General features: G+C 44.5%; 2 long non-coding RNA genes across 2 annotated transcripts; one reads left to right on the forward strand and one right to left on the reverse strand.

The window, feature by feature from the left end:
* Window positions 1–7864: 7864 nt before the first annotated feature.
* Window positions 7865–14811, reverse strand: LOC148115271 (uncharacterized). The gene is made up of 2 exons (XR_015732349.1): window positions 14520–14811; window positions 7865–8181 (listed from the first exon to the last, which is right to left on the reverse strand). It is a non-coding gene; the product is annotated as an uncharacterized LOC148115271 (long non-coding RNA).
* LOC117675364 (uncharacterized) lies at window positions 8645–11934 on the forward strand. Its single transcript, XR_015731918.1, has 2 exons — window positions 8645–8716; window positions 9281–11934. It is a non-coding gene; the product is annotated as an uncharacterized LOC117675364 (long non-coding RNA).
* Window positions 14812–23750: the final 8939 nt, after the last annotated feature.

Genomic DNA, 23750 nt, shown 5'->3' on the forward strand with positions numbered 1-23750 from the left:
ATCTTTTTATCTAAAGTTACATCGTGACTCTCCTTTTCATTATCCTATCTAATTGTCAAAACTATAGATCATAAGTTTATTTTTTCTGCTTTACACAAAAAATTCATAAGGGCTCTTCCTACCCATCCACCCTTGGTTTTTCTTGGTCCCTTTGAGCCATTGTTGGCTTCTGAGGATTGCCTGGATGGATTCCCGAAGTTTTCTTGGCAAGATTTCAGAAGTGGTTTGCCATTGTCTGCTTTCTTGGCCTGAGAGAGAGTGACTGACCCACAGCCACCCAAGTGACTTCCTCATTAAGGCATGGCTAGAATTCATGGTACTCAGGTAGAACTCAGGTTTTAGCCTGGTGCGATAACCATTATCCCAGACTGGTTCTCCAGGATGGTGACACTTGATGGGAGGGAAAATGAAGTTGGGAGAATCCACCAATTCTTAGACCTAATACTCTCCAACATCTTCATAAATGATTTAGATGAGGGGATAAAAGGGGAACTCAAATTTGCAGATGACACCAGACTGGAATAGCTAACACTTAGAAGATAGGCTCAAGATCCAGAAGGATCTAGACAGACTTGAACACTGGGTCCATCCAACAAAATGCAGTTCACTGGTGAGAAGAGTAAGGTTTTACACTTAAGCAGGAAAAACCAAATGCACAAGTATAGAATAGGTGGTACCCGGTTTAATAGCAGTAACTGTGACAGGGATCTAGGAGTCCTAGTGGACAATCAACTTAAATATGAACCAACAGTGTGCTGCAGCTACCAAAAAAGCCAATGCAGTCCTGGGCTGCATCATAAGAGGAATAGTATCAAGATCACATATGAGTACTGTTATATGCTGCTTTGGTAAGACGACGTTTGGAATTCTGCATTCAATTTTGGTTACCACAAAACAAACAAACAAAAAAAGATATGGAGACTCTAGAAAGTATGCAAAGAAGAACCGCAAAGATGATTAGAAGGCTGAAGGCTAAAAGGTATGATGAACGGTTGCAGGAATTGGGTATGACTAGAGCTGATATGATAGCAGTCTTCCACTATCCGAGGGGCTGTCACAAAGAACCCATTCATCAAAGTACCTGAGAGTAAGTCAAGAAATAACAATCTTAATGAAGGTGAGATCCAAGCAAGAACTAAGGAGAAAATTCCTGACAGTGAGAATAATTAATCAGTGAAATGATTTGCCTCAAAAATTGTGAGAGCTCCATCACTGGAGGTTTTTAAGAAGAGACTGGTCAGCCGTTTATCTGGAATGGTATATGGACTCCTGCTTGAGCAGGACGTTGGACTAGAAGACCTCCAAGGTCTTTTTCAACTTTGTTATTCTGCATTCTGATTATTAACTCCTTTCCTTAACTTGGCTCATAATAGGGGTGTAAGGAGAGCATCCACCACCGTCCTTCTACTTCTGCAGAAGGATTGGCAATGGGGACTGCCCAATTATACCAGCATAGGCTCTGTGATGCAGGGTAACATTTCAGCTGGAGCTTGAGAAAGAGCCCTAAGGAGCAGCACACTTTCTTAGGCATTGGTTCTGAAAATAATATGACAGTTCATGTTAGACTGCAATGGAAGCTTTTTGCTCTTTTCACTTATCATTAAAGCAGCTTCCTCCCAGTTTCCACAGACTTTCAGAACTCTGACCTTTCGGGTTTTTGGTTTGGGATGATGGCTGATACAGACTAAAATGTCTAGATTGGGGAGGCTCTGCTATTCTGTGGATTTACTCACTTTCCCAATAGAACTGGCAGGTTTATAAGATTGTAGGAGGATAAATGACTTGAGGATCAAAGGAGTGTCAGAGAAGACTGGAACAATCAATCTGATTACATATCCTATCCCTAAAATTAATGACCTGAGCTCTGATGTAAACTTAACTGATAGAGGGAATGAATGTGCTCACAGGGTTTTATCTCTGAGGAACACTCAGAAACCTAGAATATAGAGACATTTTGGTCAGGTTTGTAAATTCATTGCTACCCTGTTAATACCTCCCTTTATATCATATCATGCTTATCCAAAGGTGTTCCAATAAAAGACACCTTTATTGCTTAAAAATTGCTGAGAGCATGTGCTGGATTGTCATGTCTTTGAAGAAGGAGATAATAGCCAGGCTGTTTCAAAGACATCAAGGTATGGATTAGCTCTCTGGGATTAGATGCAGGGGCTCTCCTCTGTTCAAGCATCCCTCACCAAGATTGGCTAATGAGGTTGCTTCGGATGCTGTGTTTGGCTGCTTTTCTCATAAACTGCTTGGTTATAGGATCAGTGGTGAATAAGAAGTATTAACAGGGCTTCATTCAAGCCAGTTTATAGTCTAAGGGGATTGAGAACAAAGCTACCTCCGCTCCTGACTCCAGATTTTTATGTTAGTTGCTATATCCCTGTTGGACTTCTTTGGTTTTCATATTCAGTATTGTACCTTATGATTCTTGACAAATGTATCTTTTCTTTGTATGTACACTGAGAGCATATGCACCAAAGACAAATTCCTTGTGTGTCCAATCACACTTGGCCAATAAAGAATCCTATCTATTATAGTGTGGTGGTTTGCCAGCAAAATAGCAATGGGGCTAGATTTCTAGCTTTGGGCTGAATGATTCTTAATACCTTACAGCGAAGCCTGAGTGGAGGGGTTTAAGCAGTTAGACTACAACCAAGGAAATCCAGGCTCAGCCATGAGCACTCATATGGTAAATTTGGACTACTCTACCCTACCTCACAGAGTACACTGTACTTGGATAGGATGCTTATGAATCCACAGAATAAATATTGCAGGGCAGGAGTGGGTTCTACTTACCTTTACTACTGGTTTGCAACGGGATCGCACCTGGTTTCTGCGCATGCGCAGATCGCTGATGACGACATCTGGGGCAGTGGATGGGGCCTCCCACCAGTTTTACTACCGGTTCTTGCAAACGGGTCTGAACCGGGGGCAACCCACCACTGCTTAGGGACTTTTCCAGACAGTTGCCAAGAGTCTACTCTGACTTAAAGGCACAACCCTTCTCCCCCCCACTCTGAAATGTAGATTTGTACATTGCACTAAGACTAGTTTGATTATCCATTTTTTTAATCAAATGCAGCACATTTAATTGGTTTGCACAGTATTGTGGGTAGACACACTCTAGTAGTTCATAAGCAAACAACAAACCAGTATTATAGCTAAACATGATTTCTGCCTAAATTCAGTTCTGAGTCAATCCTAGTAGGCTTGCTAAAACCAGCTGTGGACTATAGATGCCTGGCCTGAAACCATGCATTTTCCCCAATTATTTCCTCGATGTATTCATCAGAGGATGGCTGATTTCAGTATGTCAGATTGTCCAGTAACAATATTATTATCCTATCTTAGAAGCCTTTCTAAGACTTCTATAAGAATTGGATTGGGGATTGGGAGAAACTGAAATTAAATTATGATTTAGGTATCCTTTTCAGGGAATATCCAAATACCAGTGAGGGCAACAGAGAATCCTACTTCTAGGAAAGCAAATGATACAGTAAAACAAAGAAAAACTTGTCCAAATCTATATTGATGAAAGTAAGCTATAGGGCTGTGTAGCACTTCAAAAATAGTCCAGAAAAAAGTACTTTGGGCACACATGACACCTGCGTCTGACTCTTTAAAGAACAGTGTCTTTGGCAGGATTGTCTACTGCTCATTGAAGATGCCATTGATTGCAAGCTAAGGCAACGCTGCTTTTAAAAGTGGCAGACAGGTGCTAGATTCATCTCATGGTAGGTTCCAAAGTATCTTTTCGAAACTGAATCTGAAGCATTACACAGTAAACTGCAGGATACAGCACAAACTCTGCAGCAGAAGCATTTATAAAACGTAAGTAGCAGATTTATATTTTAAACATTTTGATGAAGCTGAGTTTATCTTTGGGTCATGGGTTGCCCTAAAATATAGATGAAGGTAAAATATGTTTATTCTTTCATTCATGGTTAAATTAAACTTCAATCCACACATGTTTGCTGAAACAAACAAAACAGTATACCACGCACCCGGTATTTGCTTCCAGAAAATCCAAGTAGGATTGAAGCATTTCGGATAGCTTAAAATTCTTGGAATACAAGTAGGATATAGTAGGAATATTTGCAGTGCAAAAAAGCTCTCTCAGTGGATCAACTTGGCTGATGAGACCATACTAATTTGGCAATTTAGGAAAACTCTGTGTTTAAAAACAGGAGCTTGGGTTATGATGAAGAGATGGCAGGGTTTATTTGTGTGCAGGAAAAGCGCCACCTGGTGGTTTCAACAGATTCAAGGACCGGGTTGGGATGATGTCTTTTGAAGTCCCTGCAGAAATGCAGTCCTTGGGGGACAGCTCAGTGATGCAATGGCCAGATGCAAGTGAATCAGACAGACCCTTATATACTTCAACCTGGTAAAGGAAAGTTGCTCTCTTCCCTTTTGCATGTGACTGTTTGTTTCCAAATTTTGGAACGCACTCCTTTAAGAATTGCAGTCAGCCTTCAGTCTTTTCACTTTTGGGAAGGGAGTCAAGGAATTAAGAGCCACAGATAGAGTTCAGCAACCAAGAACTTTAAATATAAGATTATATCCCATTCAAAGTGACTGATAATCATGGCAAACATTCTAGAACTTATAAAAACAGTTAAAGTCTGTAGGTGCATTTTTAAAATAACGCTGGGATCCTTAGGTTTGTTTATTAATGGCACATTTGGCAGAGTTGTAGAAAATATGAGTAGCTCAAAGTTGACTATGGGATTGTAGGACTTCTCTGATCTTGGTTTTTTTATTTGCCATGTTTCATTAAGTGAGGTTTGCTAGTTAATTATGGAATGGAGTGAAGCTTCTCCAAAAGCAAAGTGCTGAGGACAGGTAATAAAACATCTGCAGATGAAAAACCAAGTTCAGAGAATCCAAATACTTGTGTAAATAAAACCAATAACAGTATTCAGAGGCAGATGCTTAAGGTCCAAATGCAGTGATGGGATTCAGCCAGTTCGCACCACTTCGGGAGAACCAGTTGTTAACTTTCTGAGCAGTTTGGTGAACTGGCTGCTGGAAGAAATCATTAGGGCAGAGAACCGGTTGTTAAATTATTTGAATCCCACCACTGTCCAAATGGATAAATAAAATCTATTCAGGAAACTAAATACAGAAAGTTCTCCACTGAGAACCATTTATTTAGTGACCTTTTGTAGTTACAATGAAAAAACTTACTTCAACTGGTCCTCACACTTAGGACTGTTGCGACATCCCCAAGGTCACATGTTCAAAATTCAGGTGCTTGAAAAATGGCAAGTATTTACAATGGTTGCAATGAGTCCTGAGATCATGTGATCACTATTTGCAACCTTCCCAGCTGACTTTTAACAAGCCAAGTCAATGGGGGATGCTGGTGTTGCTTAATGGCCACATTATTCACTTTACTGTGAATCACTTAAGCACGGCAAAAAAGATTGTAAAATCATGATTCATTTAACAGCCTTGCTTAGCAACAGAAATTCTGGATCCGGTTGTGGCCATTAGTTGTAGACTATTTGTATCTGACAGAATGCCTAAATCTATGCACTTGGTCCTCATGGTGGGGTGGGGGGAAATAGAAAACAAAAATACCTAGAAAACAGGCTGAAAAAGCAGAGCAGAAGCAAAGGTAACTCTGGCTCGGTAGCTCTGCTCCCTCTAGTGGTCAATAAGTTAAGAGGCACAATGAACAAATTGCTTCTGCAGATGGATTTTAACAGATTAATACAGGGGTGTCAAACTCAATTTCATTGAGGGCTGCATCAGGGTTGTGTTTGACCTTGGGGAGCCGGGGTGCTCATGGCCAGGGTTAGCATAGTCAGCTCGATGTCACTTGTGTCGGGGGCACCTGTGGTGACCTGAGCGCTCTGCCAGAGAAAATAGACTCCCAAGCTCTATTTCGGCTGCGACGGCCTCCTGCAACCCTCTGCCAGTGAAAACGGAGTTGGGAGGGCCTCCTGCAGCCCGCCCGAGCTCCGTTTTTGGCTGCAATGGCCTCCTGCAACCCTCTGCCAGTGAAAATGGAACTTGAGAGGGCTGCGTGTGGCCCTTTCGAACTCCATTTTCAGTTGTGATGGCCTCCTGCAACCCCTGCCAGTGGAAACAGAACTTGGGAGGGCCACCAACAGGACAGTCCCTTGCTGTTTCTAGGGCAGCTCCATGGGCCAGATCTAAACACCCTATGGGCTGGATCTAGCCCGCGGGCCTTAAATTTGACATCCCTGGATTAATAGATTAACAGAGTTGGAAGGGACCTTGTAGGTCATCTAGCCCAACCCCACCCAAGCAGGAGACCCTACACCACTTCTGACAAATGGCAGTCCAATCTCTTCCTGAAAGCCTCCAGTGATGAAGCTCCCACAACTTCTGAAGGCAACTTCTGTTCCATTGGTTGATTGTTCTCACTGTCAGAAAATTTCTCCTTATTTCTAGGTTGAATCTCTCCTTGTTCAGTTTCTATCCATTATTCCTTGTCTGGCCTTCAGGTACCTTGGAAAATAGCTTGACCTCCTCCTCTCTGTGGCAGCCCCTCAAATATTGGAAGACTGCTATCATGTCTCCCCTGGTCCTTCTCTTCACTAGACTAGCCATGCCCAGTTCCTGCAACCGTTTGCCATATGTTTTAGCCTCCAGTCTTGCTTGGATCTTGACTGGATCACCAGAAAAATCATAATTAAACCAAACTTAAACTCCTTGACTCCCTTCCCAAAAGTGAAAAGATTGAAGGCTGCAATGCTCAAAGAAGTGCATTCCAGAATTTGGGAACAAACACAGAGGGCCTTATCTGCTAAACTGGATGTCCAGTCCCCTTCAAATATGAAAGGTGAGGGCTTAAGCCAATTAGGCAGGGGTGAAATTAAAAAATTTCCCCTACTGGTTGGGGAAAGTCATGTGACTGGGTGGGCGTGGCCAACTCAACATCACTCACATCGAGGGGCTCCTCATTGGCCCCTCCCCTCCCAGCCACTCCTTGTTGGGAATGGCAAGAAAATGGGGAGGGGAATATTCCTGCCTATCATCCTTCCCTCAGTCTGTGCTGAGATTGAGGAATGGATGACAGGCAGGAAAATCCCCTTCCCCATTTTCCTGCCTTTCACAAAAATGGCTCCATTTCAGCTGCTCCCTCCCCGTCCCCCTGAAAAGAGACAGGCTGCAGCAGCTCCGTTCTGAATGGAGGGAGAAAAGTTAGCATTCTCTCTGCTGCATTTAACACTGAATTCTGTGGCAGAGCGAATGTAACTTTTCTCCCTCCATTCAGAACGGAGCTGCTGCTCCCTTTATGGTTCCCTCCTGGCCCCCTCCCTCCTGGGGACTACCTTAAAGGGACAGGCTGCAGCAGCTCCGTTCTGAATGGAGGGAGAAAAGTTAGCATTCTCTTTGCTGCATTTAACATTGAATTCTGTGGAATATCAAATGGCCAGAAGAGGTGAGCAGCAACCGGATGGGTGTGGGTGGGGCCAAGGAGGGGTAATTACTACCAGTTTGGCAAATTGATGCCCATAATCCCTAGTGGTTCGCCCGAACTGGTCCAAACTAATAGGATTTCACTCCTGCAATTAGGCCTTTATATATTAAAATCTTAAATTATGCCCAAAAAAGAAATAGCAATCTGTATCTTTTAATACAGTCAAAATAAGCTCCTGATTATATTTTGTACCTATTGAGACTGCAAAGCAAGTTCCACCTAAAGTGGCCTCTAGATGTCAAGTCAAGGTGTGTCCAATGCCTGTGACAGGCTGAGCAACCTAGAAATGGCTACAGTTGTTTTATTTTAAAACTTATTTTAGAATTTGTTTAGCAGGTTTTAGTGCCTATTATTCCAAAGCTATTTCTCTGCAACCACTAACCATTCAATCAACAAAAAAGATTTCAGACACCTATATTTCCTGGGAAGATGTGATATTTGCAAGTCAAATGCTAAAATGTTGCCTCCTTAAAAAAAGATTAAAAACCAGAAGTTTGCTGGCAGTAAATTGAAGGCTTATCATTAAAATTTGAATGCAAACTTGCCAATATCCGACGTACACCAGATGCTTGATTTGAAAGATGCCAGGACTACAGTTACAGCTGGAAACACAAGTCTATGATGGCACAGGGCTGGGCTGTGGACAGTCTTTGGAGCACCAGCCATTCCACAGCAGGCATCGCATTTTGCAGAGCTGGCCTCTCTAGCTCTCCATCCTAAGAAACAGAGGGAAGCTATCTTACACACTGAGAGGTGGTTGGATTATCTAATTCCATAGCCCTTAATATCATAATGTGTTATTAACTGGCTTTATGATTTAACTGGCTGGATCTATGCACCACATTAAGCCAACACATAGTTTGTTTAATTTTTGACTTGGCATGTTGTATGAATTAAATGTTTGGCTCTGCAAAGCATGATTTGTAGTATTTGAACCTAGACAATTGTGGTTTCTTTACATCCACAATTAAGCAGAACATACTTTATTGTATTGTGTGAATCTTGGCCAGATGGGTTCTTAAGTAAGCATTTTTTCCAACTCTATCAGGACTGAACATGCAGGGCAGGACTAACCACTGAGCTGTGCTCCTTTTAATGAATTAGTTTCAGTTTTTATCATAATGATCCAGCCTGACAAATTATCTCCTGAGTGCATTAATCTATTTATGTCATGAGAACCAAGTGCCTGTTTGGGAAACAAAGACAGGGCAACTTTGATACAGAGAAGGAACCGTAGGACTATAACAACAGGTATGAACTTTGTTTTAAACATCCAGTTTCTTCTCTGAATGTTCATTTTGAGTCTATCTCATCTTGACATCATCAGGAAACATATGCAGAGAGGATCCTCTCTCACTAACTTCCCTGACAAACATTAGATGTATTTTAGAATGTTAAGTATATTTATATTTAATATGGATTAAATATACAATATTTAAGCAAGCCAGTCTCACTGTGGTTACAGCTAGCTGTGGCTTATTTCATATCCTTCTAGATCATGGCTGTCAAACCTTTTGGCTTGCCTGGGCTGAACTTAATGAAGAGAAATTGTCTTGGGCTGCATATAAAATATAAAACAGTTAATGTATATAAATCTCATAATGATAAAAATTTACAACCTTGTGGGGGCTGCTTTACTACCTGTCCTGGGCTGCATGTGGCCTGGGGGCTCCTCATTGGACACATCTGTTCTAGATAATTTCTGGTCTGTTCTTGTTGCCAGAGAATAAGTTCTCAAATAGACTCAAGTGTATTTTTCTAGGTCTTTACTTCTTTCTGCTCTAATGGATAACTCTGCTGGTTCTTTGTTCTTAGTGTCATGAATTTGTCACAGTAGGACAATTGAGGAAGGATCTAAGAGGATCAGCTTTCCAAAATGTGGTGCAGGCCGTCCTGCTCCAAAGAAATGAGAAGGGAGCACTCCAGCCCTGCACCTACACTTCCCAAAAACTGATTGACACTGAAAGGCATGGGAAAAAGAGACCTATGCTGTTAGATGGGTGCTGATGACCTGTAGGCAGTTTCTGGAAGGCAGCAAAATCCCCTTCGAAGTGTGGACAGACCAGAAGAACTTGGAGGCCCTGAAAGCCCCGAGGAAACTTCCCCCAAACAAGTACGATGGGCTCAGTACTTTAATCAGTTCAATTTCATTCTTCGGTATTTGCCAGGGAGGAAGAATTTCCTTGCAGATGCGCTCTCACAAATGCCCCAATATATGAGCACCTGGGAGGAAATCGTTAACTCCGTCATCCCCTCCTGGCAACTGGCGGCACAGGTCTCAGCAAAGCGACAGCTGCTAGCTGCTCCTCAGCCGACTGATGATGCTCTGAAATGGCAGCTGAGGGAAGCCCTGGAGGAAGATGAGTGGTTCAGAGATCATAAGAAAGAATTGACGATGAGAGAAGGCCTGGCTTGGAAGGGGGAAAAACTGTATGTCCCAGCCAACCAGAGAACCCTGATCCTACACAAAGAAGCCACGATGTGAAGCTGGCAGGCCACTTCAGGTTTGTAAAAACCCTTCACTTGGTTAGGAGGCAATTCTAGTGGCCAACATGAAGAAACACATTGAAAGCTATGTGGCAAGCTGCCCACTGTGCATATTCATGAAAAGCTTACCAGGAAAGACTCCTAGGCTGCTGCAGCTGGTGGCCAACCCTAACCAGCCATGGGAAGAGCTCGCCATGGACTTTATTGTGGAATTGTCTGAGAGCACCAGGAATACTGTAATTTGGACAGTGGTCAACCTGTTTTTGAAGCAAGCGCATTTCATTGTGTATCCAAAACTTCCTTCAGCCTGAAGTCTGGCCAAGATGTTTGTGCAACATGTTTATCGGCTGCATGGAGTTCCAAAATGCATCATTTTAGACTGGGGGGGGGCACAGTTCACTGTGAAGTTCTGGCAGGAGTTCACTAAGTGAATAGGTTCCTCCCAAGGGCTTAGCTCGGGGTTCCATCCGAGCACTAACGGGGGACGGGGGAGGAGGAGAGAACTAATGGAATAGTAGAACAATATTTACATTGCTATGTGAATTACTAGCAGACCAACTGAGCGGAACTCCTGCCTTTCGCAGAAGTGTCTTATAATATTTTGGTACATAGTAGCACTGGGTTCACCCCATTTAATGCAGCCACAGGAGTTAAGTTCGTACCAATGCCAGAATTTCTGAGGGAGTCTCCTTCTTCAGTAACACTAGCTGAATGGATGGGCACCCTAAAACCTGCCTGGGGAAATGTGCAAAAGGCACTGAATAGGCCAGAGAGATGCAAAAGAAATAAGCCGATCAGAGAAGAGTACCTCAGAAAGAATTTAGAGTTGGGATAAAGTATACCTACCTATGAAATACTTAAAGTTGAGGCAACCTTGTAAGAAGCTGGGTCCCAAGTACATAGGCCTTGAAATGTATTTAAATATAAGTAGCTCGGGTTGATAATTGGGCCAAGCTCGGAGTTGCAAACATTTTGTCACCATTCGAGGAGACATTGTCAGTGCATTTTGAATTGGGTTCATCTATCCGAGCACTGGCCTTTAAATATCTTTTTATGTGATGCAGATTACATAAAACAAACATCCACACTAATCTGCATCACATGAAAAGGTACAATTCAAAGTGCACTGACAATGTCTCCTTGAATGTTGATGAAACATTTGCAACCAAATTACCAAGCTCGGAGCTCAAACCAACAACCCAGTATAGGGCCTTTCCCAATCGTTCAGATCATAAACCCGACCATGGTGGAATTATAGTTGCCAAAGGTGCTTTATTGAATCCATCCAGTGTTCCACTGTAGTTTATTAAAACCCTTTCAAGGCTTTAAGTTAAGGCAAGTTGAAAGAGAGCTGCCACCTCCTGTTATAGTGGGAGGTTAGGAACAATATGAAATCAAAAAAATATTGTACTCAAGACATTTTAGTGTCTTGAGTACAATATTTGTACACTGCACTAAGTATGTACACTGCATATACTTAGTGCAGTGGAAAGATTATCTCTCAGCCGATGCTGAGTGGGTTGCTGCCCATAATGTCAGGGCAGAAGAAGTAGTCAGAAGAGAGCTAAAGATTTGTGAGTAACAATGTTAATCTATGTTTGATATTCTTCTCGGTCTACTCTTCCTCCAAGGGGTCGGCATGTCAAGATTGAATCGCTTTACTTCTTCTGAGCTTCTATCAGTCTTCAACTTGCCATTCAAACAGGAGGAGGGAGAGGGGAAATGGAATACTAAGATTTCATCTAGGACTGTGAGAGCCTGAACCTCACCAAGGTCACTACTGCAGGTGTTAGACGGAGACATGGACTGATCCCATAACAAAAGGAAGATTTATACTTGGACCATGTGAACACCCAGGGATGGGGAGAAAAGGAATCTATTGTTTAACTAAACAAGCATTTCGGTGGGAAAACCAGAGCTGGTTTTGCTTCTGCAGTTCCCAGATGATGTATTCAATAAAGTTATACTTTTGGGAATTCAAAGATCCCGAGGGTATCTATTTCTTTTGGATTTGTTAGTAGAACCGTTGACAATAGATGATAGAGAAATGCCACCTCTTGAGTCTAAGCATTTCTCAGAAGCTGATTCATGTGCAACTCTTATTTTAAAAACCTGCCCCTCTTTTATACTTCTGTGACTCAGCCTAGTGTTGCCTGAGCTGTAAAAGAACTATAGCCAAGGACCAAGGAATGATGGTTTGAATCTGGGCATGCTTGAAAATCTGACAAGCCAATGGGACAGCTGTCACACCTCTGGTTCTCCAGGGCAAAAGGACAGTCTAGCCTCCCCCCCCCACAGGGAGGAGACAAACTCTGATTCTGAACACAGCCGAGTGTGGACTGTGCTGCCTGTCATGTGCCAACAATTACAGATTGTCACAGTACTCCAGTGTGACTCTAGCCTTAGAGCTTAGATAGAGGAATGGCAATGAAGTGTCTCCCTAGGAATGTGCCCAGCTCTGTCATAATTCCTGAGAGGCATTGGTGCCAGAGAGGAAGATTTATCTCTTGAAGTTTGCCATACTTTAAAATCAAGCAAGAGTCAGTGGAGTCAGGGAAATCTAGCCACCTGTAAGTGGTCACTTCTGCACATATCCTGTTTGGACAGAGAGCCTAAGCTGCCCATCCTCCCTGCACTAGCCTTTCTCCCCAACCCCCAATACAACAGGAAGAGTAGGAAGCAGATAGAGCCGGCTGCTTCCGTCAGACAGGCCAGGTGCTTCCTGCCATTGGACCCAGGAGGCAGCCCATGCAGGCCCCCAGATTGCTTCTCTCTCTTTCTGTGTGCCTGCTTGTGCACGCGTGGTCAAAGGCAGACATACTGCCGTGTGCCTGGGTGCCATGTGCAGATGTGGGCCGCTGCTTCTAGGTGAGAGTATGGGATATACCAAGAAGAAACTATTGTGCATCTGTGGGAAATGCCACTAGGGGCAGGGGCAGGATTTGGGGCTGCGCTGCATGACGGCCAGCACACCTCAGCCAAATGGGGTGGCTTTTGCAGAATCTACAAATTTGGTTTGCCTTGGGAGGGTCACCCACATCATAGCCACAGTATGATTAGAAAGCCAAAAAAAACAGACTGTGTTCCAATAAACTTCCAGCCTAAGGTTTAACGAGACTGATTATTTACTTCTGCTAAAATGATCTCTTGCCCTTCCAACAATAAAAGGAGAACAAAAATACATTTAAAAACATATTTGTTGTTACAGCATAAGCTATTGAGGAGGGAACCTCCCTTGCCTCACCTCTCTGATTCATCTCAGCATGGGATCCATGCTGGGAACTCCAATTACTGTTAGCAGAAATCTGTGGCTCCTTGTTCAGGGCTGGAAAAGTTTGCTGTAGTGATTAAGGTATTGGCCCAGTGACCAGAAGACAGTGACTTCTAGTGCTGCCTTAGGCATGAAATCTGGTTGGGTGACCTTGGGCCAGTCACTCTCTCTCAGCCCAACCCATCTTACAGGGCTGTTGTTGGAGGAAGAAGGAGTATTAGGTATGTTTGCCACCTTGATTGAGTTACTTATCAAGTAATAAAGATGGGATAACAATCTAATAATAAACAAAAAAATAAGACCCTCTTCATAGCCTCAGAGGTGCTATCCATGGCTGGAGATGGAGGCAGTTTATGTGGGAGAATATAGCTCCACAAGGAAAACTGAGTTTAGAAGGCTGGGTGGCGCCAAGACTGGTAGGGTTTGCTCTTTGTAGGCGTGTGTGCTTATCTGTAGAGATTGTTGCCTCACATTAACATGTTATCAGACCTGCATGTCCATAAAGTCATAGTGTTCACTTTTCTAAACTTTGCATCAACCCCCTGGTTTCTTTGCCTGCAAAAGTTCCTGGAACATTTTTTTTTTGCAGCCATCCTCTGGTGCTGCTGTTTGTCAGAGTGGGGTGTCCTCCCCACACCCCGTCTGGATTAGCTGATTCAGGTTTGGATTTCTATGATTGCAAAGGCTCTGGTAAAGCCTTTGCTCCAGGAAAGTCAATTCCAGGACAGAGCAGGAAGCAATGAGCGCGAAACAACTCTATTGCTCTGTGTGAAGTGGCCTAATGGTTCTGAGTAATATTTTCCTGAGCAGTGGCTCCAGGAGAAGCAGGAAGTGAAGACATTTCCTGCCATTCAAAGCTGCCTCTCCCGCTCGCTCCTCCGCAGACCTAGCCCTCATCAGTCTTCCACATTAATGTGAATATTCTTGGGTACTCATTACACCCGCCTTCATCTGATTCCAGGTGTTTTCACAGACAGCCATCAAGGCCTGGCTTCCTGTTCTGTACAACAGCTCTTCAGAAGTCTGCTGTCAAAGTAAAATGGTGCTAAATGACTAATTTGGCATATATGCGATGGTTTCGTTTATTTTGTTTCTAACAGCCAAGAGCTATTTACAAAGATCTTAGAACCAATTTTCTTCTAGTAATCGTTGAAATTCTCATAATAATGTTTCTCCTGCCCCAGGATAGGATTGATAAGGGGGATTGTTTCTAGACAAAGGGTGGGCAACTTTTCACCCTAAATTGCACATATCACTTAGCAAGCTGAATAAGGGGTGAGGGACGGACACTCTTACCTGCCTGTTTTTCTGGGATCCTGAAGCCCAGTGCAGCTTGTCCCATGTTGAGGTATTTCAGAGGAAGAAAGAGGCTTTGGTACCAGCAATACTTGAGATGATTCCTGTTCAGCAATAATCAAATTGCTGCTGAACTGCTAGGAATGCTGGCCTGCTGGTATAAGGGACACTAGCAAAGAGAATGGGCCCCACAGTGGCTGTACAAAGCCTGGCACTCTTGTGGATGGACATTCCTGTCTTCATTGGTTAGAGTTCTAGGTGGTATTGTCATCATGTGGTCATCATACCAACATTCTCTCCCTTTTTCCCTCAATTTTTCAATTGAATAAGAATGATGTTATGAACTAGTTGTACAACTTTCTCCCCATATTAATTCCCATTGGCTTTATGTGGGTATGGTTTCAACTTCAGCAGCAATGTAATTGCCCTTCCTTATTCTGTTTAAAGCAGGTATACAAGCAGGATCTGCAGGTATACAAGCAGGATCTTTTAAAAGAAAAATATTTAATAACAGAATTTAAGATTTCAAGATCCATTCAGTTTTATCATTTTCAAATGTATCCAGGTTCTGTGGTCTCAGCCTTTCTTCCCAGAGTATTAAGAACATTTCTGTGTGGCTGTATAGAAGTAGTTGCTGTTCTTACCTATTTTCTTCTTTAAAAATATATTTTCTTGAAAGTTTACATGTCAACCAATTCTGATCGGGGGAAAGAGAAGTGGACAACAATTTTCATTTCTCCCTAGAGACAATTCATTTCTATTTACAAACATGGAAACGTTTTCAGTGCGGTGCTGGGATCGTTTTAAAATCCTGAAAATCCTGCTCAGGTGTATGAAAATATTGGCATGCGTACTATGACTAACAGGTTCAAAAGAACCTATCTGGGGCACAGAGCAAAAGAAGGTCAACCAGGACAGGATATATAGTCCATGCTCTAGCACTATGCACTGCTGAGATTTTAATAGGTTCCGCAGTGATTAGTGCAGTGGTTCTCAACCTTCCTAATGCCGCGACCCTTTAATACAGTTCCTCATGTTGTGGTGACCCCCAACCAGGGGTCGGGTCTAAACTTTTTTACTACCGGTTCTGTGGGCATGGCTTATTTTGTGGGCGTGGCTTAGAGGTCATGTGACTGGGTGGGCGTGGCTAGCTGGTCATGTGACTGGGTGGCCATGGCTATGTGTATAGGGACTACCCAGAGGGTTGAAAAAAGTCATTTCTGACAGGTCCTCGGACTTTTGATTGGTCCTCACACTTATGACCATCCTCACATTTATGCCTGTGCAGCATTCTTAACAACCGTGTCACTCATTTCACAACTGCTTCTCTTCACCATGGTGACAAGATAGGGCAAAAACGTAAATTGTGAGGACAGTCGTAAGTTCGAGGACTGGTCAAAAGTGCGAGGACCAGTCAGAAATAACTTTTTCAGCCCTCTGAGTAGTCCCTGTGCACAAAAGGACTACCCAGAGGGCTGAAAAATGTGATTTCTGACAGGTCCTCGCACTTTTGACCGGTCTTTGCAGTTATGACTGGTCATCATTTATGCCCATTGTACCATTCTTAACAACCGTGTCACTCATTTCACAACTGCTTCTCTTCCCCATGGTGACAAGATAGGGCAAAAACGTAAATTGTGAGGACAGTCGTAAGTTCGAGGACTGGTCAAAAGTGCGAGGACCAGTCAAAAATAACTTTTTCAGCCCTCTGAGTAGTCCCTGTGCACAAAAGGACTACCCAGAGGGCTGAAAAATGTGACTTCTGACAGGTCCTCGCACTTTTGACCGGTCTTCGCAGTTATGACTGGTTATCATTTATGCCCATTGTACCATTCTTAACAACCGTGTCACTCATTTCACAACTGCTTCTCTTCACCATGGTGACAAGATAGGGCAAAAACGTAAATTGTGAGGACAGTCGTAAGTTCGAGGACTGGTCAAAAGTGCGAGGACCAGTCAAATATAACTTTTTCAGCCCTCTAAGTAGTCCATATGCTAAGGTGACCAGATGTCCAGCTTTTGGCGGGACAGTCCCGATTTTTAGCAATTTGTCCCGTGTCGCGTTTTTAAAAAGTCCTGATTTTTCATTCTGCCTCCTGAGTTCCGGCTGCCTCCTGAGTCCCAGCTGATGGCTAGAGGGAAAAAAGACTGTTTAAACTCTTGCCGCGGGGCTTCAAAGGGCCGCCCTACAGGTGATCAGTGTTAAAAGAAAACAAATGAGCAGACCTATGCCTGAAAAAATAGAAAAAACAGCCCCTTACAGCTTCCGCATAGGTTAATTAGCACAAGTTGATTAGCTCGGCTTCCCTGCTCTCAGCTGATTTGCTCTCAGCTGTTTTGTGCAGAGCTCTGTTGTGTTGCTAGCTGCAAAGAGTTCCTGGAGCAGATTTTTTTTCCCCCTAGCTATGCTGAAAAGCGAAAGCGAAAGTAAAGCAGCGTGACAAAATGAGGCAGAGAGAGATTTCTTTTTCCTCACCAAAAAGGTAGGTGCAAAACTGCAAACCATGGGAAATTTAGGGCAAAAGAGGAGAGTTCAAGATTTTAAAACACAAAAGAAAAAAAGCTCTATTTAACCAGGGAATTGTAATAATTGAGATACTATTAATTGTATATTGTGTTGAAAGCAGAAATGGTTAAGTTGTGGTTTGGAGGAATATATGGGGGAAATTATTTGGTTTATTATTATTGGTAAATATAATTAATTGATTTGTAAGAAATTGGATTGCATGGAAATAATTGGAACATTCATGTTCATATTGATTAATATACAAAAAAGATAGTTATATAACTAATTGATTTATATTAAAATGTTGAATTTGTATTAAACAACTGTATTACATAATTACATAATTAACCAATGTGAGGATGGATATAAAAATAGATGACAATGGGAAGGGGTATAATATAGAATAGAAGGGAAAAAATTGAATTTGATTAAGATTAGAGATGAGGATGAAGGGTAATATTGTTTTTTTAAAAAAATAGATGAGGAATAAATATGGCAAAAAGGAAATATAGAAATTGTAAATTTCCAAACTGTATTCAGCAGCGGAGCTTCTTGGTCTGCGAGACTCCCCCCTCTCGCAGGCTTGGCCCTCCACTCTATCGAGGGCCTACCTCGATGACGGGCTTTGGAACCCCGAGAGGTGGCATGTCGCAAAGAGGGGGTTGCGGGGTTTTTTAAAATTGTCTATGTCTAATCTTTTAAGGGGTTTGGGGAGGGGGGAGGGGGGTGGTATTGGAATTAGGGGCGTGGGTTTGGGGGATAACCCACCAAGGGGAGGGTCGGGCCCGGCCACGACACGCGGCGGGGCGGGTGGGGGACCCGGGGGCAATGGAGGGGGTCGAGCTTGTTCGGACTGTGTTTTTACCATCAGTACTGTGAGTGGGAGGGGTAGATATGGCGGGAGCAGGGGGCCATATCATGTTAAGGGAGCACGCACCCGCTGTCTCCAAGCGGTAGGGTGCTCCGGCCCCCAAGGCTCCACCCGTTTGCCAGGTTGCACAGATCCTCACGGCCCGGGCCTTCGTCTGATGTTGTGCAACGCCAGGTCCGTAGTAAATAAAGCCCCCCTCATCTGTGATCTTGTTCAGGAGGGGGGAGCGGACCTGGCGGGTATTACGGAGACCTGGTTGGGCCCGGAGGGAGGGGTCCCTCTGGTAGAAATGTGCCCACCAGGCTTCCGCGCATTCCATCAGCCGAGGTCAGGGAGGGGCGGGGGAGTAGCGGTTATTATTAGAGAAGGCCTTAGGCCCAGGGAGACCACTGTACCTCAGACAGCTGGTTGTGAGTCCCTCCTTGTGAAGTGGGGCCATGGGGTTCAGATGGGCTTGCTGATCACGTACCTGGCTCCCTGCCGCGTGGCAGCAACCCTGCCTGAGCTACTCAACGTTATTGCTGCGGTGGCGGTTGATACCCCCAGACTTATGGTCATGGGGGATTTCAACCTGCCGTCCGTGGGCGAGACGTCTGAGGTGGCTCAGGAGTTCATGGCTTCCATGACGACCATGGATCTGACCCAACTAATTCATGGCCCTACGCACACTGGGGGAAACACACTGGACTTGCTTTTTGTCTCTGGACAGTGGTTGAGTGATCTTGAGATAGGGGATGTAGTCATCGAGCCCTTGTCATGGTCGGATCACTCTCTCCTTCGCCTTGACCTTCGTACCGCGGCACCCCGCTGCAGGGAGGCGGAACCGATAAGATGGTACCGCCCCAGGCGCCTGATGGAACCTGATAGGTTCCAGACGGAGCTTGGGCCAATTCCTGAGGTTCTGGCTCACGCCTCGACTGGAGACCTAGTGGCCGCCTGGGATAGGGCGGCCGCTGGGGCCCTGGATCGAGTCGTGCCTTTGCGGCCTCTGACCCGGCGCGGATCTCGCCTTGCTCCTTGGTTTACCGAGGAGCTGAGGGAGATGAAGCGCCGGAAAAGACGCCTAGAGAGTAGTTGGAGAGCTAGTCTTTCTGAATCGGACCGGACACTGGTTAGATCCCATATTAGGACTTACCTAGTGGCGATAAAAGCAGCAAAATGTACGCATTTTGCTGCTCTTATTGCATCATCAGATAATCGCCCGGCCGCCCTGTTTAGGCTGACCCGCTCCCTGCTCCACCAGGAAGCGCGGGAGGACCCCTTGGAGGGAAGAGCCGAGGACTTTGTTCAGTATCTGTATGACAAAATCACTCAGATTCGGGAAGGTCTGGACTCTGACTGGGTAGATCCAGCGAGAGTGACGGAGGCAGGTCTTGAGACTGTTATCTGGGATGAGTTTGATCCTGTGACCCCAGATGACGTGGACAGGATTCTGGGTAGATTGAACGCGACCACATGTTTGTTGGACCCGTGTCCCTCCTGGTTAGTGCTGGCTTCCCGGGAGGTGACGCGAGGCTGGCTCCAGGGGATTATAAATGCTTCATTGGGTGAGGGTGTCTTCCCCGCCGCCCTTAAGGAGGCGGTGGTGAGGCCCCTCCTCAAGAAGCCTTCCCTGGACCCGGCAATATTGGCTAATTATCGTCCAGTCTCCAACCTTCGTTTTGTGGCGAAGGTTGTTGAGAGTGTGGTTGCGGGACAGCTTCCCCAGTACCTGGATGAAGCGTCGTATCTGGATCCGTTCCAGTCGGGTTTCAGGCCTGGATACAGCACGGAAACGGCATTGGTCGCGTTGGTTGATGATCTCTGGAGGGCTCGGGACAGGGGCTGTTCCTCTGTCCTGGTCCTGTTAGATCTCTCAGCGGCTTTTGATACCATCGACCATGGTATCATGCTGCACCGGTTGGAAGAGTTGGGGGTGGGAGGCACCGTACTAAGGTGGTTCTCCTCCTTTCTCTCCGACCGGTCGCAGTCTGTGTTGACAGGGGGGCAGAGGTCGACCCCGAGGCCCCTCATATGTGGGGTGCCGCAGGGATCGGTCCTCTCGCCCCTTTTGTTCAACATTTATGTAAAGCCGCTGGGCGAGATCATCCGTGGTTTTGGGGTGGAGTACCATCAGTACGCTGACGACACCCAGCTGTACATCTCCACCCCGGATCACCCCAACGATGCCCTTGAAGTGATGTCCCAGTGCCTGGAGGCCGTACGGATCTGGATGGGGAGGAACAGGCTCAGGCTCAACCCATCCAAGACCGAGTGGCTGTGGTTTCTGACGTCCCGATATAGTCAGCTAATGCCATCGCTGACTATTGGGGGCGAATCATTGGCCCCCACGGATAGGGCTCGCAACTTGGGCGTCCTCCTGGATTCACGGCTGTCGTTAGAAGAGCATGTGACGGCCGTGTCCGGGAGGATTTTTCATCAGGTTCGCCTGATCCGCCAGTTGCGTCCCTATCTAGATCGGGACTCCCTACACACAGTCACTCATGCCCTCGTTACTTCTCGTCTGGATTACTGCAATGCTCTCTACATGGGGCTCCCCTTGAGGTGCACTCGGAGGCTCCAACTGGCGCAGAGTGCGGCCGCGCGGGTGGTGATGGGAGCGACATGGAGTTCCCATGTGACACCTCTCCTGCGCGAGCTGCACTGGCTCCTGGTGGTCTTCCGAGTGCGCTTCAAGGTTCTGGTTATCACCTTTAAAGCGCTCCATGGCTCAGGACCTGGTTATTTACGGGACCGCCTGCTACCACCAATAGCCTCCCACCGGCCAGTACGCTCCCATAGAGAGGGGCTCCTCCGGGTGCCGTCAGCCAAACAATGTCGGCTGTCGGCCCCTAGGGGGAGAGCCTTCTCTGTGGGGGCACCTACGATTTGGAACGAGCTCCCCCCGGAGATACGTAGGATCCCGGATCTGCGCACCTTCCGCCGCGCACTTAAGACTTTTCTATTTTATCAAGCTGGCCTGGCCTAAATCTTCCCCCTTTTTAAATGTGGAAATTTTAAATTTTTAAATTTTAAATTCGTCTTTTTATAGGGGTATGGGTAAGGCATTTTAAATTGGGGAGCCATTTTAGATTTAATTCTGTTTTAAACGTATTTTAATTGTTTATATTGTATGTTTTTAACTTTGGCTGTGCACCGCCCCGAGTCCTTCGGGAGAGGGGGCGGTATAAAAATCTAATAAATAAATAAATAAATAAATAAATAAATGAGCAATAGGCCAAAAATAAGCAGAGGGAATGCAGATGACTAGACGATCTACCATTGTACATGGACTTTTATGGGGTGGATTTGTTGGTTGGTTTGTGTCTTGCACACTCTTTTACTTCTTCAGGACATTTGAAGCCTCCAGGAAGAAAGCGAGTGCAGGGAAGAGGACCCTGAAAATTGTGTAAGCAAACCACGGAGCGGCCAGGAAGCAACATTCTCTGGCAAAAAGGAGGAAAAAAATAAAATGGGGAAAAAGCTGAAATGGAAGGGGGGAAGCCTTGGCAGTTGTTGAGTGTGATCAGCCCATCCTCCTATAACTTCCTCAAAACTAGAAAAGGGATGGACTTGCTCCCTTTTATCTCTAGCCCTAACCATTCAAGTTTCATCTATTTAGCAAATATTTCTGTTCTGTGAAAAAGAGTCAAACTGATCTGATAATAAATTAATTAAAGAGGTTGGAGCAACCAGAGAGTTGAACAATAACCTTCTGCTAAGAGTCTATGAGGGACGCGGTGTCTCAGTGGCTAAGATGCTGAGCTTGATGATCGAAAGGTCAGCAGTTCAGCGGTTCGAATCCCTAGTGCTGCATAACAGGGTGAGCTCCTGTTACTTGTCCCAGCTTCTGCCAAGCTAGCAGTTTGAAAGCACGTAAAAAATGCAAGTAGAAAAATAGGGACCACCTTTGCTGGGAAGGTAATAGTGTTCCGTGCACCTTTGGCATTTAGTCAGGCCACATGACCACGGAGACGTCTTTGGACAGCGCTGGCTCTTCAGCTTTGAAATGGAGATGAGCACCGCCCCCTAGAGTCGGGAACGACTAGCACATATGTGCGAGGGGAACCTTTACCTTTACCTTAAAGAGTCTCTATGAGAAATCAACTTTCTGCTAAGTATCAGCATTAATAGTACAGTGATTGATAGTACAGTGGTCTACGCACCCTGTTATTAACACAGCTGCCTGCAATTTACTGCTGGTTCGAATCTCTCCAAGGCTCAAGGTTGACTCAGCCTTCCATCCTTTCAAAGGTAGGTGAAATGAGGACCCAGTTTGTGGGGGCAATAAGCTGACTTTGTATAAATATACAAAAGTATGAAGGCTATTGCTTAACGCATTGTAAGCCGCCCTGAGTCTCCGGAGAAGGGCGGCATATAAATCAAATTTAAAAAAAGTGAGCACCAAATGCAACATGATCCAATGTTTCAATTGCTCCTCCACCACAGAGGCATAGTTCCACTCAAATGGGCTGTTCCAATACCTCCCCTCAATAATAGCTTTTGGGAGGCTGTTAAATCTGGCCTTCTGAATTTGGGGGCTGTTATAGAGCTAAGGCACCTAACAGGACAGAGTAGAGGAGTAGGGCAACTCAAAAACATTTCTAGGCAAAACTGTCAGATCCACATGTATCTCTGTGTCTGTGGCATGCTGCTTTGGATTGGCCAACACATAGCCCATATCGATTATTTTGGTGCACGCACACACATATACACACCAATGCAATTTCTCAGGAAGTGTCTGCCTCTAGGAAGGATTAAACCTGTCAAGCAAGATTAAAAGAGCCAAACCAGTCAGGAGAAAAAATAATTTAAACCATGAAGGAAAAAACTAAACATGGACAGATGTTTCAGTTTTAACACAGAATAACTTAGAATAACAGGAAGGGACCTTGGAGGTCTTCTAGTCCAACCCTCTGCTCAAGCAGGAGACCCTATACCATTCTGGACAAATGGTTGTCCAATTTTATTTTAAGTAAACTGGCTTCATAGCACACATTACATTAGGGAAGTGGGTCTTAAAAACCAGGGTTGTACTTTTTCAAGGAGAAGGGATGACCTGGAAGGGCTGAACTGAGCTCCAAAGACAACAGACCTTAGCTAAGAAGACATTAAGCATTGTAGATACAAAGAAAGCTTCTGGTTTCCACATAGTTAGGATAGCAAAATCAGCATGGGCTTTATGGTTACCAGTGGCTTGAAAAACAATATCTGACTAGATGAATACCTTGATTCATTATATTGGGTGTACACTTGTAAGTTGGGATGCTCAGCACACACCATAACATTGGCTTGGGGGTAATTGATTTTCAGCATTTCTTCCCAGTAGTATTTGGCAAGTATGTAAAGTGATTGCTTAGGCCACTCTGTGTCTGCAAAAGTTGAACAGTGTCATCTGCATAAAAGATGATGGAGACATGTTTATTTTGACTGATAGACTGATAGAGAGCTGTATTGTTCAATTTGGCTACAAGACGATTGAGCAATAGATTGAAAAGAATGGGGAACAAAATGCACTCTTGTCTAACATCTCTTTTGACAGGAATTCCCATAGTATAATCTCTGGGTGTATTATACCACACCTTCCTCTGGGAAATCTCATGGTGTTTGCAGATAAGTAATAATAACTTTCTTTCCACTGAAGAGTTCTTCAAAGCCTTTCATAATTTCAGTCAAGAGACAATCTGAAAACATATCTCAGATCAATAAAAGCTGCATTAACTGCTGAATAAACTCTAGTATAGCATTTCTCAACTATATAGAATAGAAACACAACACTTTATTTAGTCAAGTGTGATTAGACAAGGAATTTGTCTCCAGTGCAAACACTCTTGATGTACATTCAAAGCAACAGAGTAATAATAATCATAATAAT

Source organism: Pantherophis guttatus, chromosome 2, assembly GCF_059756535.1.
Source record: "Pantherophis guttatus breed Tessera chromosome 2, ASM5975653v1, whole genome shotgun sequence".
NCBI lineage: Eukaryota > Metazoa > Chordata > Lepidosauria > Squamata > Colubridae > Pantherophis > Pantherophis guttatus.